General features: G+C 48.8%; 1 protein-coding gene across 1 annotated transcript in view; it reads right to left on the bottom strand.

The window, feature by feature from the left end:
• Positions 1-15,302, bottom strand: part of LOC146808477 (transient receptor potential cation channel subfamily M member 2-like) — a 1,642,641-nt gene that overhangs the window by 784,719 nt on the left and 842,620 nt on the right. The gene's annotated exons all lie outside the window — the stretch shown is intronic.

Raw genomic sequence — 15,302 nt, 5'->3', positions numbered from 1 at the left:
TACACGAGGTCCCATATTCCTGAGCATAGTTCTGTGTGTGTGCAGAATCCCTGCAACACATATAGCTATGTTATATCTATGTTAATAACCGTATGTCTGCTTATTTTCTTTTATGGTTTGCTTACATTTACAGTGCTCTGATACCCTGTTCGTGTCATGTTCGCGCTCTATAAACCTTTTCAAATAAATAAATAAATACCAAAGCAATAAATCCCCGGTGGTGGGTCTGCAAACTCACTCACACCAAAAAATCCTCGTTGACCGAACAGGCAAAGTGCCCAACACAATGAGCCTGACTATCAAGGCAGTATTGTTTTGTAAACGTGTGCAGGTATGCCCGAGTTTTAGCCTGACGGATTTCCAAAATTATGACTCTCTGAGCTAATGCAGTGGTCACTGCTCTGGCTCTGGTGGCATGAGCCCGCAAGTCCACAGGGGTTCATTCCTTGTCCAGGGCTTAGCAAGTCTTAAGGCCCGATTCCGATCTTGTTTGGAAAGCATACCAAATGAGTTGAGTCTGGAATGCTTTCCAGATGACTTGGATTGGGAAAGTCTGACCAAATGAGTACGATGCATTTGAATGCGCCCGGATACGATTTGTTCAGGCTCCCATTGGCTTCAATGGGAACCTGTGATTCGAACGCTAACCCAGGCTTGCGTTGACAAAAGGGGAGGTTGGGGATAATCATGCATTCTGTGGTGGGCACCCCTTGGTGCCTGCCACAATGTGCATGGTTGGGGAAAGGGGACCCATGGGTACCTCCACAGGTCCAATTCAGAGCTACAGGCCTCCAAAGAACGATTCCAGCAGCCTTTTCGTTCTGGGCAAAACAAATGGGAAAGGCTGTCCGAATCGTTCATCATACTTGCTCGCTCGGAAAACCTAGTCCATAGAACTGTACGAATTGACTACGGAAGGCTCTATCTCTCCAAATGCCTTCCGGAACAGATTCGTTCAGCGCTAAGGCTTTCCAGGCATCGTACTTGGTCGTTCGGAACTGTCAACGATTCGGTCGGAAACAAGGGCTCCGGATCGGTTTAGGCAAAGCCAAATCCAATTCGGAGCCTTTCCAGCCAAGATCGGAATCGACCCCTTAATGTAGAGTACAATACATCTGGAAATGGCCCATTTTTGCACTACTTTCCCCTTATTAGCTCCAGCGAACCCAACAAAGAACTGAAGTTTTACCTGGTGTTTTTTGGTGTGATCAATGAAGAAAGACAATGCTCTATTCAAGTACAAGTGATGAAGTCTCTATTCCTCTTTGGATGGGCGCGGTGGAGCAAAGAAGGTCAGCAGCATGATGCTTTGGCTGACGTGGCAAGGTGTCAGCACTTTTAACAGAAAAGAGGCACAGGTTAGGAGAAACAGTTTGTCTGGGAAGAACTTGGTGAATGGAGGCAGTTTAGAAAGAGTCTGTAGCTCGCTCACCCTCCTGGATGATGCGATGGCCACCAAAATGACTGTCTTGATTGTCAGAAGTCTGAGAGGGCAACATTCCAGAGGTTTAAAGGGGGAACACATAAAACACGTTAAAAACAAATTATGATCCCTTTGGGACATAATGAAAACTTTGGGAGGAAACATGATGAAGACTTTTCAGAAAACGTGTCAAAATGTTTGACTTTGATAGGGAGGGTTGATCCACCAACTGTAAAACAGTTGATATGACTGAAAGATACCCTGTAACTGTTCCCAGAGCAAGGCCTTGCTGGGCTAATGACAAAACATACAGCAACACTTTGGACGAGGGTGCAGATAGAGGGACAACATGTTTTTTAAGTACACCAAGCCACAACGTTGTTCCAACAGCAGGCGCGTATGGTCTTTTGTGAATGAACGCCTGGCTACCAAAATGAATTCACAGACTTCCGGAGGGAGGTCATAGATTCACAATTGCTGCCGCTCAATCTCCATGCACGAAGGTGGAGCGTGCACAGGTTTGAGTCCAAAATCCTGCCCTGTTGCTAAGCCAGGGGATCCTTCCAAAGGGGCAGCCTGATGGGAGGATCAATGATCATGATAAGGAGTTTGGGATACCATACTCTCCATGGCTAGTCTGGAGTCACAAGGATGATTTTGGTCTGGCCCTTCTTGATCTTCAAAATTTGGGGCAGGAGTGATATTGGTGGGAAGGCGTACAGGAGTCCTGAACCCCATTCGAGAAGAAATGCATCTCTCGAGTCGCATTGGAGTCTCCACCTCACAGTATTGCAGACATTGCACATTCTCGATGGTGGCGAATCGATCCAACCAATGTTCTCCCCAATCATGGAAGAGACCTTGGCCACCTCCGGGTGAAGATGCAATCCACGATCTGCAAGGCTTCAATAGCTGAGTTTGTCCGCTCTGGTGTTGAGATCCCGTTAGGGGTTTTTTGACACCAGGAAAATGCCCTGACCCTTCAGAGGAGAACAAGCTTCAAGACCCACCCTGCTTTGCCTGTGCAGTACCACATGGCGGCGGTGTTGTCTGTGAACACCTAATCCAGCCTACCATTGATGGATGGAAGGAAGGCTTTCAACGCCAAGTCAGGTTGATGTGGAGCTGAGACTCTGGTGAAGACTAACCCTGGACGGAGTTTGTGGAGATCCGCTATGCGGTACTCCGCAAAGTGCACAAAAAACTCTGCTGCATTACGCGGGGCTCCATAAGCGGTGGAGTTTCTTTAGATAAATGCAGTTCACGGTGATTGTCAGTGCCAGGTGCTTGTCCACACTGTCCAATCATCGTAAACGGCATCATGCATAGCGCAAAAGGGCGTTGCTTCTTTTCTGCCGCTCAAGGAGATTTTTACTCGAGCGGCATCTCTCTCAATGCAAGCTGGCGGTTTCTCACCGAGAGCGGTTTCGAGCATACGCGACCGCTTGCAATGAGAAATCTGACCTCCCGCATTGAGAAATCTCACAGGAGGTTGATTTTCCAAGCTCATGCTCACCAAATTGACATTGACGAACGCGAGCGAGGAAAAAACACCGCAATGCGAAGCGGAGTTTTCGGAACTCCCTGAGCTCTGCGTAACGCGGAGTGTGCAAGCACAGCGGAGTTCATCCCCCAGACTTAGTGGAGACCAGAGTTCCCTGATCTCTACCTCTCACAGATGGCCACCCCAACCGAGAAGAGATGCATCTATCACCACTGTGAGATGTGGGTGATGAAATAGCTTGGTCTATTGCTGCTCCAATTATGGTTCTTTAGCCACCACTGCAGGTCTTTTTCAGTTCCTTCTGATATTTGGATGGGGACGGTGAAATTCCCCAGAAGCTGTATTCAAAAGTCCTTCAGGTTTCACTGCAGAGCCCATATATATCAGTGGGCATTCTTTACCAGCAGGTTGCAGGTGGCCAGGGGACCTCGCAGCCTCAGAGTCAGTCTCACTGAAATCCAGGATAGAGGCTGAAACATCAGAATTATAGCCTGAATATCCTGGACTCACCACACTGGAGGATAGGCGTGGAACTGCACTGTGTTCAGAATGGCTCCTAAGAAAGGGAATGTCTGACAGGGGGTCAGGTGTGCCTTCAGCACATTTATATATCCAATAAATACAGGAGGTCCACCGTGGTCTGGAGGTGGCTGACACCTGCAAGGGGCAAGCACACCTTGAACAGGTGCTCATTGATCGAGAAATCGAAAGACTGGAAACCCTGACCTCCCCAGATGGGCTGCAACCACAACTATCACTTTCATAAACACCCGAGGTGCACTGGTAAGGCGAAAGGGGAGCACAGCAAAGAAAGTAGTCATGGCCTAATGTGAACCACGGGTAACGTCTGTGGGTCAGAAATATGCACCCAGGGCTACCATCCAGTCTTCAGAGTTCAGGGTGGGCAGAGATGAGCCAACATAACCATTTTGAATTTCTCCTTTTTCAGAAAGTAGTTGAGAGGCTGCAGGTCCAGTAGAGGGCTGAGACCTCCATCCTTCTTCAGAGCCAGGAAGCAGCAGAACTAGCAACCGCAACATATTTCTAATGTCAGCACCCTTTCATTGGCTACTTTGGCAAAAGAAACCTGCACTTACTGATCCAGCAGTGATCCTCTGGTGGTCCTACTGTCCTCAAAGTACTTGAGTGTTGAATCTGTGTTGTCGCCAAACTTGCAAGTGCTGTCAAAGGGCATATCCATAGGGGATGTCTGGACATCCCCAAAGAAGTCAGTTTACAACAGCCAGGTGTGGTGAAGAAGTGTCACAGACGAAGCAATTGCTCTGCCCAGACAGTATATCATGTTCAGTCTGCAGCGCATCATGAACTTTTCAGCATCCCTGCTTTCGGCAACAGCCTGGGTCAGAACAGCTCAAGCCTTGTCTGAGACCAAGGGCAACACTTGTGCAACCGAGTCCCACACTATGTGGGTATACCGGCACACAAGGTTAGTGGGAAAAAAATCCTCTTGTCAAAGGTGCCCAGCCTCTTGGATTCCCTATACGGTTGGAACATGCATTTTAACCTTGGACATGAGGCATGCACAACCTGGCTTTTTAGGGATGAGGTACTGGGTGAGGAAAGCTGGATCAGATGGGAGTGTGTTGGCGGCAGGTGATTGCCCTGTGCAGAGGAGCACCTGTGCAGGGCTTGGTCTAGGCCATTAGCAGGACATCCATGAGGGCTTCCTTGAAGGGGAGGAGTGGTTCCCTGTGTGATAACCTGGGATGAAGCACCTCTGTCAGGACATTGGTCTTGACAGCCTACAAGCGCCGCATAAGGTCCAGGTTCTCAGATGCCCTCAGCACAGCCATGACAAAGGGACCCACTTCCTCCATAGCCACACTAGGAGGAGAGACCAGGCCGATATCTTGTGAGGTGTCCAGACCACTGGCATCAGCCAGTTCCTCATAGCAGTTGTCCTCAGCCAAAGGTTGCTCAAGAGGGTTAGGATAGCCATAAAGATCCTCAAATCCACCCCAATATTCCTCACAGGGCTTTTCAGAAATGGAGGGTGTAGTTCTGGTTGGCGCCGGAGATGACATCGGATGATGCCGGTCTGGCACCATTTTGGAGTGGGCAATTACTATTGGGTCAGCACCAGAAATGGTGCTACTGGATGGAACCTACAAGATCGGCTAGGGCTGTCATTATCAAATCTGGGGAACCGAATTCGAGTCTCGGCAATGACGCTCAACACCTGTGATTCTGTGCAAATCACTTATCTCCCCGTGCCTAACAAAATGTATGTGTTCTCATGTAACACAACTGGTGCTCGTATAAAGCACTGTAATACGTGATACCTTTGGGTCAAGTTTGCGCAATATAAAACTCAGAAAAAAAAGATTGTGAATTCACAACTAAAGTCGGTCCAGATCCAGGGACAGATCCAATAGGTCTAAATGGCATGAGGATGAACCTGCTGGAGGACATCCACTCAAGGCACCATCCTAATGCAAAGATGAGGTGCATAGGCTCATAAAATTCTTTCTATAGAGCGGGGGTCGCTCCGGGAAGTTCAGGGATGCACAGAGTGGACTGAGACTCAGGCTGCACGGGCTAAGTGGGGACTAAACTTATAGTGTAATTTTTGTGCCTCATCTGATGGCATGGATCAGAACAGTGAAGTCAAAGAATGATTCAGCTTCTTGGCCTTCTTCTTGCTGTTGGACTTACCCAACAAAGATTTTGCCCTTGAGGGCGACTAATAGAAATAACTCAGGGGGATATTCTCAAGAACGTGTGTTGATTATCGCAAAATTAGCTTAACACAACTTTGCACATCGCAGTCTATCACGTGAAAATAACACAGTGTTAACGTTGTATTTTCAACACGGTGGCACAATGCGATAGTCTCACGATAAGGAGACAAATGAGCACGTTAAAATTAACGCGATGCCGAAAAAAGGTGAAACACCAACACGGAAAAAGCGGCGATGGCCCAAATCGTGATACAAAAATATGCGATAACCAGCAAAAGGCCTGCAATACCCATGCATAATGCTGGAAAATGCACTAGACAAGCAGTTAAAAAAAAAAAAACTGCGTAGCACCATGAGTGCACCTGGACAGAGTGCAGAGGACAACGTGAACCCCACAAGCCCCACAGATGACCCGCAGGGAACCTCGGGTCGGGGAAGGCCAAGGAGAAGAGGAAGAAGAAGATGCGGTTCAATCCGCAGGAAAACAGGATCATCACCACGGAGGTGATAGAACACTACCAACAACTGTTTGTCACCCCAAATGTGTCATTGGCAACAAAGACGCAAATATGGCAGACCATCTTGGACCATGTGAATGCAGTTGCGGCATTGAGGAGGACAATGGAAGAGGTCAAGAGGCGCTGGAATGATGTGAAGGGCAAAACCAAGAAGGAACTCGATGCCATCCTGAAAGCAGCAACGCAGATTGGAGGTGGGGGTCCAGCGGCACACCAGGAGCTGGATGACATGGAGAAAATGGTGGCCACAGTCATCAGTCAGGATACGGTGCCAGGAGTTGTGGATCCGGACACTGCTCAACATGACCTGACACAACATCAACAGGGTGAGTACCGACCAGGGACTGGGGGGACGGGGAGATGGGCACAATGGCACATATGCACAATTAAGCAGAGCAAACTGCACACCCACAGTCACTCTGGATCATGTCCCTGAACCCTGTGCAACACTGCAGCACACATACAAACATCAAGTAGGACCCCATCCACCATGTGCCCAAAGGGGTCCCACCCCACACATCACCAATCTCACAACCAATGCATGGACACGTGCAATCATCATGACATTGTGCACGCCATGACACTGAGGTGGCTGAGTGTGGACCACACCCGGAAAAGGAGCAGGTCACACTGACACAACCACGTGCACAAACTACCCCTGACGTGAACACCACATCCTCGGACAAACCATGCCCAAGAGTCATAACTCGACCAAGAGCCCAATTTATCCAAGTCCGCAACATTCCAAGAATGTCGAAGCACAGAAGTCAAAGGCACACTGCCTGAAAGGGACAAGGGGCAGACAAATCTGAGCAGCAGGGACGCCTCACTCACAATGCAGCACACACACATAGCAATGACAGCACATCAACATTGACAACAATGTAGTGCAAAGTGCAACACTTTCAGTACAGGACAGAGGACACAACTGGTTCCGCTTGTGCGTAGAAACTGGCCAATCACATCTGGCATAGCAGGAAACTGTGAGATGAAAATGTACGTGTACAACCTCATATCCGTGATGTAGTTCAAATGTCCACTGTCCCGCATCAAATAGTCAGCTCCTCTCAAACAGTCACAATGTACATTGTCATGCAGTCTCAATGTAAACTTTGACAATTCATCAACATACATGTCAACACAATGTTAAAATGCATCTCCCCTTCACATAGCAGAGGGACAATCAACACCTCCTGAAGAGCAGACCCGACAACTCATCAGTGATGATGAAGAGGACCTCCACACCTTCAACACCGACGCCCTACAACAGCTCATGGACATTTTAAGCAATCCACCTCCAGGAGCAGGGCAACGCAGCTGCATCGGGGAGACCCCACCCCCTGCACAGACCACACAGCAGGAAGCACACACCACCACGGATGGCTCCCAGCACCTCACCGAAGCACACAAGGCATTCCATGGCCAGGTGTCAGATTGCCAGAAGGAGGTGGCTGAACAGGTGCGGTGGGGTTCAAACTCATGGCAGCCGAACTAGATTACATACGTGGGTGTCTAATTCCCATCAGGGACCACTTGCACTCCCCAACGGACACACACACTGCGACAGAGACACACGCATTTGCACATTTCCAGTACTGAACCACGCCCAGAGCCCTGGGGCAATCATTCACACCCCTACGCTGGACTTGTGTACGCCGGCCCAGTTCACTCCTCCTATGTATAAAGGGAGGGGGGACAGAGCTACATGTCCAAGATCTAACTCACTGCCTGGGGTGACATGGTTGTGTCTGCTGTACACCGCACAATGTAATGTGGTAGGGCCCGGGACCATCATGCATACGTAATGAGCACACAGACACACTTTGATAGTCAGTTTAACTGGCTACGGGCAAGTGCGCCCGGCCACTCTTTATTACCAGGGTCACCTGACCAGTGACGCCGTTGCTGGATGGGTGTGGGGTGAGTGTGAGCCAGCCCTCAGGGAGTTGTTGGTGCTGGCAACAACTTGAACAGTGATCACTATTAAAGCAGACATAGAGAAAACACCAGCATAACACAAACAACTGTGATGCATCATGGTGGTAGTCTGAGGTCACCCAAAATTCAATCAGAAGGATCGGCGAGTCGCAGTGCAATGAGGTAGGGGCACCAGAGCTGATCATACTCATGTGAAGACATTTTCTAAGATTGTGTCCCTTCGGGATATTCCTGCAGCAGCTGCAGTAGGGTGTGTTACACCTGCCACATCTTCCCCATCATCATCCCAGGTCTACCCCACTGCATGAGGTGACATAGTTGCATCTGCACTCCACAGCACATAACTCAATCATAGCTCCTGGTGTGAAGCTGGACTACCACCTCCAGTCTGCACTGCTGCCTTCTGGTTGTTGCCTCCTGCTCTCCCATTGTCTGTGCCTTCTCCCCTCCGCACACCTGCCTCATATTCCACATCATCGTCCCAGGTCTTCCCCACTGCCTGAGGTGACATTGTAGCGTGAGCTGTCCACAGGAAAAAAAAATATAAGAAAGGGTCCATGAGTTGTGGTGCACAGATTTAGTGGCACCTGAAGAGCTGAGCAGGGTCCCAAGCTGATGATAGCATCCAAGACATGTGTGACTAACTCTGATAGACTGCCTGTAAGACTTTTTCGACTCTGGCAGTTGTTGGTTGGATGAGGCCCAGGCGGTGGTGGCGTGTGCATCCTGCGGTGATATGTCGTCCGGGCAGGTCAGGACTCGGTTTGATGTGTGAGCCCTGGGAACCGCAGTTGAGGCCGGAGGCAGCGCTGGGCACAGGGCCACAGATACATGGCGCTGCTGACCCCCAGGCCATCGCCTCAGAGGCCATCCAATAGTCAGTCAGACAGGGTCCATGACTTGAGCTGCGCAGAGTTAGTGGCCCCGGATGCACTGCGGCCGGAACAGGCACACCGCCACAGGACAGTGACTTGCGGTGCACTGAGATAGGGCCACGAGAGCTGAGCGGGTCCTCATCGATGTCGAAGGTGAATGTCGTGGAGGGTTTCGGGGGACAGTGGAAGGTGTTCTTCCAGGGCATGATACAGAGGGCAGAACCAAGCAGACACAGGCAATATGGAGGAGATGAATGCTACAGACTCATATTTAACACCAAGTCAGTTTCAGCTACATGAGGATGAAGACAACCCTCAGGCCATGGACTCAGATGCCACCAAAGTTCAACCAGAGATGGTCCATGAATTTCGGGGCACAGCGTTACTGGCACCAGGGCTGAAAGGGGATGCAGTCTGCGATGAGGCCTGTACAATGGTATAAAATCTGCCAAAAATAAATCATGACTCAGTTCCAAATGTGTGACCTACTTTACCACAGTGTAGGCCAGAGGCAGCGGTCAGCAGTGGCCCACAGACAGGTGTCGTTGGAATGCTATGCACAGAGTTGGTTGCACCACATCGAAGGGAGTACAGTGATATAAAATCTGCAATAAACTTATGTACTCTGCCATTGTATAATCAATACTCAGTTCCAAATTGGTGACCTACTTGACCGCAGATTGGGCCGGAGGCAGTGGTCAGCAGTGGCCCACAGACAGGTGTCGTTGGAATGCTATGCACAGAGTTGGTTGCACCACATCGAAGGGAGTACAGTAATATACAATCTGCTATAAACTTCTGTACTCTGCCATTGTATAATCACGACTCAGTTCCAAATGTGTAACCTACTTAACCGCAGTGTGGGACAGATGAATCTGTCAGCAGGGGCCCACAGACACATGTCGTTGACTTGCGATACACAGAGTTAGTGGCACCAGGGCAGTTGTTGTTAGTGTTCAATCACATCCGTAACAATGATCCTTTTTTCCTCAGGACTGAAGCGCGTCTTCCTCTTACTCCTCTCCTTGCGTACGATGTTATTAACTCTGCCATTCAAAAATCAAAGACTCTGTTCCAAATGTGTGACCTACTTGACCCCAGTGTATGCCGAAGGCAGCAGTCAGTTAGATGCAACCGCTGTTCAGGCAGCTCCTCCTGGAACTCTACCACACGACGTCGGATGTGGCGATGATTTGTGGTTGACGGAGGTAGAAGCACCAGAGCTGAGGGTGCGTTTAGCCTGTGACGATGCCATGTCCTGCCTGGTCCGGGCTGGTTTGAATTGGTGCCAGTATGGAGATAGAAGGCAACAGGGTGTCTTTTAACATGAGCAAACCCATGGCATAGAATAAGAGAGGATTAGCTAGTGCAGGTTTAGCTCGTTTCAAACTTTAAATAACGTGGTCCTAGAGTCTCAGGTTCCACCTTATTTGGGGTGAGATTTCACAAGCACTAGGGAGACACATCCCAGCGCTCATATTACCAGTAATTTCACCACTGGTCTTACTATTTTTTCACTATATCTACACATTATCTTTGTTTGTTTTTGTTTTGGTATGGCTGTGCTAATGATGAGAACCTGAGCCCACTGGTGAGAACCTACCAGTGGACTACCATGGTGTTACTTCTGTGAGGCACTCCAGACCTTTACACACATTTTTTCATTTTGCATTTATTAGAATTTGTGTTGCACTACACGTTGGCTTGCACATGGAGGGAACAGAACAACGAATAGAACAGGGATTCATAGTGGGTGACAGTATATGAATAACTGCCAACGTAGCACACAAAGTTGTGGGAGCTAAAGATACGTATGAAATCCAAGTGAATCTGTTCTTGAAGTAGGATCAGGTCATATTGCATGTTGAATTGGTGTGAGGCCTGCTGGACCGCAGTGTAGGCCAGAGGCAGCGGTGGAGTACGTCAACGAGAAAGGAATGCTCGGGGCCTGTGTCGCGGAGGCCAGTGATGGTCTGAGGAGGCTGCCAAGGTCACGGACCTCTGGCTTGGAGCTTCCACGGGCACGTGGTGGGCCCTCTTTGACACATGCCGGTGTCGGCAGGTGAGCAGTGAGGCCTGGGTGCGCAGGGGCAGGTAGCGTCCACTGTCCAGTACACTCTAAACAGCAGCAGTGTATGTCACCATGGAAATGCCCGTGGTCTTCATACTGAAGTCTGTTCAGCACATCCACGCCACACTTGGCATAGTGTACATTCACATTCATGGGTCACTTGCCTCCTTCGCACATGCCTGGTTCCCACCTCTCCCCACATTCTGCCATTGTGTGGCTGAGGTGCTATGCCGTTGATGGCTTGAGTACATGGCTAGCCCAGGTTGCCACAGTAAGTTGTGTTGTCGTGTCTGGTATGTGGGCATGTTGGTTGTAATGTTGCCTGTAATTTTGCAACGTGTGCATTCCCAGAGTTGTGAGTTGTATGTTGGTGGAGTTGAGGTGTGTGGTGTGTTCAGTTGTTACTTACTGACGAGCAGTGCATTTGCATAGGTGCCATCCTGGAAGCGCTGGTTGATGATGGACTGTTAGAAGTTGAAGGAATCATGCACACTGCCTAGGTAGTTGGCGACAACATTGGTAAAGAGTTCCCGGTAGTCCACTGTTGCCTGCACATTGATGGAATGCGTGTGGTTCCTGTTGCGGTAATTGTGTGCAGTGGCGGCAGGGGGCACATGGAGTACCTGTGTGCAGTCGATTGCCCACAACATGTGCGGGAAGCCAGCTATGGCGTAGAAGCCTTGCTTGGTCGCCAGCTTTTCCTGTGCAGTGTGTGGGAGGAAAGGTGCGGGGGTACCAAGCAGTTGATAGCATCCAAGACAGGTGTGAGTAAGTTTGATAGGGCTGGGTGTGAGACACCTCCAACTCTGGCAGTTGTTGGTTGGAAGTTACCAGATGCCAACAAGTGCAGCACAGCCAGCAGCTTTGTCTGCAGAGGGATGTTGGTTGTCTGCTGTGTTGGTACCGTCAGTCTGTGGGCAATGAGGGTCAGGATGTGGAGGATAGTTGTCCTTTTGGGCCTGCAGTGGGCAATGACATCCTCTGGTGTTAGGTCTGTGAGGCTGGTGCGTTTTCTGAAGGTCCACTGTCTTTGTCTGCGCTGCCTCTGTGGTAGTCCGGCGGGGTGGCGGGGGAGGTACTGGGGTGGGTGGAGGGCCTGGGGGTGGTGGCGGTGGGTGTTATGGCCCTCTTGGGTGTATGAGCTGCATGATCAGTAGCTCCATGGCATCTGTTGTTCTTCTGGTGTGGCTGTGGGTAGAGCTCCCATTTATGGTGTAGGTTTTCTTCCGAGTTAACACCAGGTCAGAGCAGGTGTTAAAAACCTGCTGCTGACGCACCTTATTGCATGTTTTGTGATCTTATCGCCGAGCTGATTGGTCGTTGTGAATATTGCGAAGTGGTGTTTTCGCTGCTTTTTGCACGGGAGCGCCTACTCTGCATCTCATGAGCGTTATTTGCGGGTATCATCAGTGACGATATTGTTTTTGGCGGCTATCTCAGGAAAACTGGTGATGTCGGCTGTTAGCACCAGCTTGAGAATGGTGCGATGAATTTATCACCACTTTGGCTGCGATAAAGTGCCGCTAAGTAGGCGATAAGTCCTTGAGAATATGCCCCTCAGAGTGTGGCCCGGGACCTGGAGCGGTGTAGAATTGTCTCATGTTAAGCAGCCAGAAGCTTCATTGCAAGCTCTCGTACCACTTTGGGGTACATGGCACGGTATTAAGGACATGCTTGTCGTGGTCCAGCTTCTGGCACAATAAGCAAACTAGGTGAGGGTAGGTCACAGACATCTGCATGGGACAGGCTCCACAGGCTTCATAACTCAAAGGTTTCTTAGGGGACATGGCTAAGGCACACAGAGTGTGGAAACTCAAACAAAATTGACAAAAAGTAATAAAATCATAAAAAATGACTGAAGTAGCTCTTCTGGATCTGCTCTGAAGGTGCAGAAAGAAAACAACTGAAGTCAGCATGATGGTGTGATGCCTATATAGGCAGCACGTACGTCGCATCCTTATGATGAGGAGCCAATCAGGGCCACGGACCGACGTGCAAAGATACGGCTCAAGAATCTCCAGAACCAGTCTGGGCCTTTTCGAATATTCTAAGGTGAGGAAGGAATCTGCAGCTAGAAATCACTATCAGATATACTGTAACAGTGGCTCAAATGAAGTTGGGTTTGCTTTATGAATTTCAATCAATAAATCGCTTTTTATCAGAGATGGCAGTTGCTGTTCTAGCTCTACTGCTGCTCTCTGCACTACCATTGAGAAGAGGCTTTTTTCCAATGGTAGCAAGTCCAGCTCTTTTCAGTTGAGGTATCTAGCCCCCCCCCCCCCCCCTCCATCAGGGTAATGATAGAGGAGCAGATAGTCTGAGGCTGAAGCTTGATTGTTCAATTTCACCATAGTTATTTCATAGCACAACATAGACCTAGTGCTAACTGAAGTCTTTTGGGGTCAGAAACTGTAGGAATGTAGGTGTGGACCCTTGGGCCGGAATGATATTCGGAAGACAGGCATTGGCAGGTGCCTGAGAATGGGTTTCAAGGGGTCAGTTGGTACAGAGGACCACCTAGCGGAAGTCAAACTGAAAGACCTGGGATTCTCTGGGGGACCAAAAGGCATGGCAAAGCCAGCCAGTAGTATCTGAAACATTTACAGCATGGTCTGCATGAATGCTGCTGTTTGCTAGAGGGTGGACGATGGCCTGAGAAATTCGGGACACACCAGCCACATAGGTGGGACAGGCATGGAATCAGAAAACACTGGACCTTCGAGTTAAAACATTGCAACTACTCACCAGACTTTGGAGTGCTGGGATGAGCAAGAGTCCCATTTAGCTTTTTTGTGCTTATGGCACATTTCGTCCTGGAAGTCGAAGTTCTAGGTATCCCTAATAATCCATCTCTCTTGCTCCCAAAGTGCAGGACTACATTAGTAACTAGCTGAATTAAACCATGTAGAAGCACTTAGCCAGGACATGCTCTTCGGGGACCCTAAATCAGAAGACTACCACCCCTCCAGAATGTGCTGTTTAAGGTCTCCCAGTCTCTTCTTAAGTCAGTATATTAGAGCAACTCTTTCTTCATAGTGGGTGGTCTCTCAATACAATACAAGGAAAATACATTTAAAATTAGAAATGGGAGTAGGTTCAGAGGATTTTCTCATACTTTGCCAGCCTTGTTAAATGCCATTATTGCTTGACAGTACTGCTTCTGCTGTAAGGCTGCCGTACACCAATTCCACTTTTCATTATAAAATACAACTCCTTTACTCATGATCTCCACCCAATATCGGTGACATGTTTGATGTCTAGTTCTCAGAGAAGTCTTCACCTGTAAAAATATCTGTGTGAGTTGATATTTATACAGCACAAACCGAGATGGGGAAAAGAAAAACACTGAACATCAATGAAGCATAGGGAGACAATTCAACAGTGTGTACATCAAGCTGTGTCTATACATTTGCATAGCACTGTACAAACAGGGCTGGTGGCGCCCGGTTGGATAATCATTTTTGGGGAACCATGTCCCATGATCTCCTGCTCGCATTCTCTCATTACCACCGTGCAAAAGTCTTCCTCATCTCTCCAATCATAAGTTATTGCTAAAAACAGTGCCCCCCCAAAGCCCACTGAGGTCAGTGCCCCCCTCCACTAGTCAACACCCAGTGTGGCCACACCTTTCGCACTGCCCTAAAGCTGGACCTGTGTACAAATCTGCATACCACGCAACAAATGCTTGCGCATTTTAAGCACATGCAGACTTAGAGCCTCTTTACATGTTCAGGTGTGATCAATAACATTTATTACGAGTTTGTGGGGAATAGGTTGCATATTTTGGTGTTTAACGCACCAATATCTGTATCATATGGTGACTACTGAATGCCTTTCCCCAATTAAATTTCAAAAGGGTTTGACCTGCCAAATTTGAATAAAGGTTGATTTATTTAACGTATCCGATAACTATAGGATGTTTTAAATACCTTCCAACTCAGAATTTCAACCGTTGCCTAAACAGAGGTTTACGTATGGGTTGGAATTAACTGACCCACTCGTAATCAGGCCGTAGGTGTTTTGGAAAAATGTAGACTAATTTTGGTCAGTTGCCAAAACCAGGACTAGAACCAATATCTATATGCCCATAGTGTGCAATTTACTTAAACAAAATTTGAGCAGTACACTCACCATGCAAAAGAGAATTGTCTTTTCAGTCTAACATGCTTTTATGTGCAGGGGGGACCCATGAGACAGGGGCTGAATATCCACCCCCACGCGGATGGTGGACATTTAGGGACAGATTTACAAGCACCTTGCGCCACTTTTGC

This window comes from Triturus cristatus, chromosome 8, assembly GCF_964204655.1.
Source record: "Triturus cristatus chromosome 8, aTriCri1.1, whole genome shotgun sequence".
NCBI classification, from domain to species: Eukaryota; Metazoa; Chordata; class Amphibia; order Caudata; family Salamandridae; genus Triturus; species Triturus cristatus.
This window is presented reverse-complemented; position numbering and strand designations above follow the sequence as displayed.